Raw genomic sequence first — 6000 nt, 5'->3', positions numbered from 1 at the left:
GAGTGAGTTACCGTTATTTCCTTGTTGTCATTCTCTTAGTCTACCGTACAGAATACCTGTCTAGAGTACAAATCGATGCTATAAATATATGTTTATGATGTACAATTTATACCGCACGATTTTTTTTATGTGGTTTATTCAGATTATACTTTCACTTACAGTAACAGACAAGACAAACAGGTTAACGCATCCACGTCCAGACCATATAATACTGTTGAACAGTCGAGGTTATTGAGAAATTGTATATAGTTCATGATCATTTACACTATTCATTGTAATATGTTAAGAAATTGTGCAAACTTGACGATCATTAGGTGGACTATTGTCTTTTATTGTAGACACAATCGAAGACCTTGATATTTGGGATTCTTTCGAAAGGAACTGTCTTTAGTTTCTATGGAAGCTCGACGTTTCCAAGAAACATTAATGTTTTTGACAAATGTTCAGAAATTGTTCATAGTTCTTGCTTTCATTTGCTTGTCCTTTTTTCCTGCCCTAGTCGCATGAAAGTCCGTATACATTTTAAGCCATACAATCCACATGGGCTTACATCTCACACGAAATGCCTGATCTCCGAAGTTTTGAAGATCAATGTCTTTATTTACTAGTAAAGTCCAACAGCTCTGGGACACATACACACAAAGACGTTTTTATGGATGGTGTGTTGTCATTCTGAAACTGTGGGGGAGGCCTGTGTATACAATATCCTATGGAAGCCCAAAAGTTCCAAGAAGTATTAATGTTTTTGTTGGAGCGATTGAATTCCTGAAACTGTTGTTATGTACCACAAAGCAGGCTATTCATCACAAAAATTGTTCGTGTACATCACTCAGTCATAAGTCCCACGCCATTGTATACAGGCTGAACTCTATTACTATGACCGCTTTCCCAAATCACTAGTAGAGAAACCTCCACAAGTTGACAGACCGGTACCAGTTTCCAGAGGTTAACTTGTCGTCAACCCAAGAATGAGGACACGCAGCATTGTGTTCTCAACTCAAACATACGTGAACATTCGAAATCTATAATAGTGGGATTTTATAAGATACGGTTAACTTTTTAAAATTTGCATAAATCTCAAAACTGTGTTTCTAACTTTCAAGATATGAATGCTATAAGAATGCGTGCGAACTGCGAAATATGCATTCAGAAAAAGCGCGGAATCATGAAGAATAATTGAACGCATGTATGAAGCTTTTGAAAAGTAGTTCCACATCAATGATGAAAGAACGCGCAAGGATAGCAAGCTAGCTGGCATTACAATGATGCTACACAAAAGTAAATAGTACAGGTCCTTCACCTTTAAACTTACTGGCCTATTAGGACAGATGACGTGAAGCTCATCCGTCTTTATTGTCGGCGGTCACTGAGGGTGTCATGTGGCCAGGACAACTCCTTTTACCTTCCTAGACTCAGCTTATTTAAAGATGGGGGGACTCAGGACACAGGGTCGCCCTAAAGTCACAATATTCAGAAACCTAGCCCTCAAAGGGATTCGAACTCTTGATTAACGTCTTGTAAAACAACGTAGGCCACTTTGTTAATTTTTATTCCAGAACGGTGTTTATAATGTAATTTAAAATATCGAGATATCCTCAATGTTAATCTCCTATCAAGACATCGCTATTTGAGCTCAATTTGATATCAAATCAATGAAAATCGAGTTAAACCCTAAAATTATATAGGCCTTAATCTCTTTCTTTCTTATCTCTCGACAAAAGGGATGCTTATAAACAGCGGTCATAGATCTCTATTTAATTTTTTCTGTACATGAAACACTTGACCCAAGTGAGTTCTTCTGACTTGTAAAAATGTTTTTGTAAAATGATTTACATGTTTCGGATGTTCCCTCAGAGTTGAAGATAGTTTACTTCCTAGTCCGAACCACCCGCAGGACGACGGGGGATGGGAGCGGGCAGGGTTTGAACCCTCGACCGTCGATAAATCTGAACGACAGTCCAGCGCGCAAACCGCACGACCAGGCAGCCGCATGACGATAAAACCAAACTAATATTACGCAACTCATAGAGACTCTACACACGTTCTCGTCAGGACAGAAGGAAAAGGGTTTTAAGCGCCCCCCCCCAGAGGACACCACAGTTTGAGAAACGTTGCTTCTAGCATAAAATATATTTTGGAGAGGCGCGTGGGCTAAGCGCTTGGCTTCTGAACCAGAGTCCCGGGTTCGAATCCTGGGATTTTCTAATACAGGGCGCCCCTGAGTCCCCCCAGCTCTAATGAGTGCCTGACATTAGTTGGAGAAAAGTAAAGGCAGTTGGTCGTTGTGCTGGTCACATGACACCCTCGTTAACCGTGGGCCTTAGAAACAAATGAACTTTACATCATCTGCCCTATACAGGGCCGGCCTTAGGCCACTGCAGCCTATGCGGTCGCAGTGGGCCCCGCGCTTTCATAGGCCCCGCGCTAGTTCTAAGTGTAATTATTAAATTAAACCATTATAAATTATATGTAATAACAGGGTTTTCAAGGGCCTCCAGGAAATCTCCTGAAAAGGCAAAATATACGAAAAAGTCCTGGAAATCTCCTGAAATTTTTTTAATCTCATGAAAAATGGCGTAGATTGTTATTTTTGGGTTGTCAATAAATAAAAATCAGCACTGTGAGCTTTCATTTAATAAAAATTTATTGCAAAGACGAAAGACTTTTCTAAGAAATACATCTTAATTTTGACATTGTGTTTATCCCTACCCAGACAAGGCCCCGCTCTATCCGTTTCGCATAGGGCCCCACAATGGCTAGGGTCGGCCCTGGCCCTATGGATCGCAAGGTCTGAAAGGGGAATTTGGCTTTACTGTATTAGCTGGAGGTCAATAAGTTCGTAGACGAAAAATAGACAGTATCTGAAATCCTACGAACTCGAAGATGGTTGAGGAGTCCAATGTTTACTTTGAAAAAATAATTCCCTTCATGTGTAGGTTGAGCCTACTGCAGATTTACCCGCCTTTGCGTGTGGTGTATTAGCCTCTAAACATCAGAATTGTACTTCCATTTGGTATGCACTCATTGTAAAACTTCTCAGCACTTTAAGGGTTAAAGTTTCGTTTGTGTGACATAAGGGGGAGATAAATATTACGACTAATTTATAATTGTAGGAGTGATTTCTCTTTAATAAGAAGCGTATTTAAGCTAGACTGTTCGTTATATGACGATTGGTCTCGATATTAGGCCATGTAAATTGTATACAGCTGCCAAATAACCAAGGTGACCACCAATAAACTTATATGTGTCTGCCACATTTGATAATATACACCATCTAGTCATAAACTGCATGTCTGACAAGCATTAAGTCCAGTTATTTATCAGGTAGAAACAAGTAAACGCCTACATGAATAAATGATCCAGTATTTATTAAAGTTAATTGGAAGTAAAGTAAAAAGTAAGTTGATTTCCTCGTTCAGACCTTGCGATCTATAGGACTGATGATGTTAAGGTTGATGTTTGTTTCTTTAGCAAGCAGTTAACGAGCAACTGCCTTGACTTTCCCCAACTATAAGTCAGGTACCCATTAGAGTTGGGGCGCACTAAAAATCTCGATTTTAAAATCCCTGTCTTCACTGAGATTCGAACCCAGGACTTCCAAGTTCTGACCTTTGAACTCGTCAAACTAATAGCTGTTTTTCGCTAGTCCCAAATTAGTATGTTGTACCCCCCCCCCTTCTTTTAGCACCAACCGCTAAAAATATTTGATGAATTGCTGTAACTGTAACTTAAGATGACATCACGTGATTCTGTAAGTCCGCATAACATCTTAATCTAAGTCATTTGGGGGGGGGGGGACGTCTAGGTCATTTAATATTCATCAGACTATAATGGCCAACGTATTTCGAAAGAAAGCTAGGGTTTAAAAAAAAAAAAACCCAGCTAAAACGAAAAAGGTCCACGTCATGGAAGACGGCTGTTACGAGACACATTTTCTGCACGTGAAACCATCACAGGAGATAACAGTCAAAAAAAAAATAAGATCGAATCGGAAACACAAATTCCAAGGAGATTTGCTGCGTGCCACAAGTAATGGTGGATCGATACCAATGACCTTGAAACCCCTAAGTGCTTCCTTCTTTTTTTTTTTTGCTTTCGTGTCGTTTGTAAACTCTCGAACTAAAATGTTTCAGCTGTTTATAAATACTTGAAGCAGAGAGTATGTAAACGACATCTTTGATGTTTTCAAGTGGTTAATAGTGTTTAGCCCCCCCCCCCACACACACACACTTTTCCACGCCAACCTGGAGAGAAAAGCTTCTGTTGACTTTGTGCTGTTAGTCCGGCTGTCACGTAAAGATGTAAAAAAAAAACAACCAGAAAATTTACAATTAAGATTTCACAATCGACTCTCTCGTGCTGGAAAGTCGTCTACTTTTAGTCTATTGAAATCGAGCTCCTCGCCTTACACACCATTTTAAAACTGTTTACTAATTAAAGTAGCCACTGGTGTGATTCTCTTTCTACTGTTTTGGTGAACCTCTGCCCCTCCCAGCAAATCGAATACTTTTTTTTTTTGAAGATGGAGTAATATTGAGTAGCTACAAAAAAAAAAAAAAAAAAAAAACACTTGTTAAAATTATTTGTCGAAGAGTTGTACCCAGAGGCGCCCGATGGATTTTTGCAGAGTGGTGCAAGTTGCCCCCTATGGCTCAAAGTCTTAACTTCTACATTTCTTGTTACGGTGAATATTAAAGAAATGAACTAGTGCCCCACACCGCGCATTCTTTCCAAAATGGACGCATGTCCCTTTAACATAAAGTCCGGAAGTTTTATCCTTTCATTTAGGGTCGTTGTCTTCAATGGGCATTTGAATCACATAGTGAATGTTTGTTTTTTGTTTGACATGTTTCGGATGTTTCTTCAGAGTTGACGATAGTTTACTTCCTAGTCCAAACCTCCCGCAGGACGACGGGGAATGGGAGCGGGCAGGGTTTGAACCCTCGACCGTCGATAAATCCGAACGACAGTCCAGCGCGCAAACCGCACGACCAGGCAGTGATTGACTCTGAGCTCCACTCTTCTCATGCAGAGTCCACACTTTAATTCACATTGAAGTAGTCACCCCGGAAACTCTGCCCCATTTAATGACCAACCTTTTTTTTTTTTTTTTTACTTCTGAGAACACGAGGGTCAGTTAAATAGGACTTTAGATGTGATTCAGAGTATATGTTGTTAGTTTTTAGAGGTTCCCAAAGGGGGAAAAGATGCTATTAGTTTTGTGTGGTTTGTCTGTCGGTCCGTCCCGTTTAGATCTCGTAAACTAGAAAAGATAGTGAAAATCCGACATCATAGTATTTTAGACCATAAAAGTTCTGATGCAACGGCTACTTTTTTCTTTTCTAAATCAATTATGCAAGAATTTTTTCATAAAAATACGCAATTTTTACAACTTTTCACTATTAATAGGAACAAACACTGGAGGCTATTTAGTAAGGAAGATGACATTTTACCATATTTTAAACAAAATTATGCAAACGGTTTTAGATTTTTTGTCAAACTTTTTTTTTTTTTTTTTACAATTGTACCGTATTACAAAGTTAAGTAAGTTCTGTCATACTTACTACTACATATACAAAATTTTTTTTTTACATTTTTTTAAAGAAAAAAATCTATTTAGTATGCATATAAATGGAACACAATTTAAAACAACAATTAGTAAGTATTTTTTCATATTATCGCGTAAACGGCAGAGGTGAACAGCAGCTATGTGACACTTTAACTAAAGGAATTTTTATTTTCTTGAGGCTTTGAATAAGTGATTAACCCTTTACAGAACAACTAGATAATCATTAAAAGACATCAGTTAGGCCATGTTCATATCTAACCTCACATTCACCTATCCCTTGGTCTGCTGAACCCTTGGGACAACACACAAGATCTGTCAACCTTCTTTCTCCATCCCTCTCTGTCATTTGCCTTTGATAGAATTTCATTCTTATTTTCTTTCTGAAAATATTGAAACCTGCCTTTTTACCTGCCTGGGTGGACAACTTCGGG

This window comes from Biomphalaria glabrata, chromosome 6, assembly GCF_947242115.1.
Source record: "Biomphalaria glabrata chromosome 6, xgBioGlab47.1, whole genome shotgun sequence".
Taxonomy (NCBI): domain Eukaryota; kingdom Metazoa; phylum Mollusca; class Gastropoda; family Planorbidae; genus Biomphalaria; species Biomphalaria glabrata.
This window is presented reverse-complemented; position numbering follows the sequence as displayed.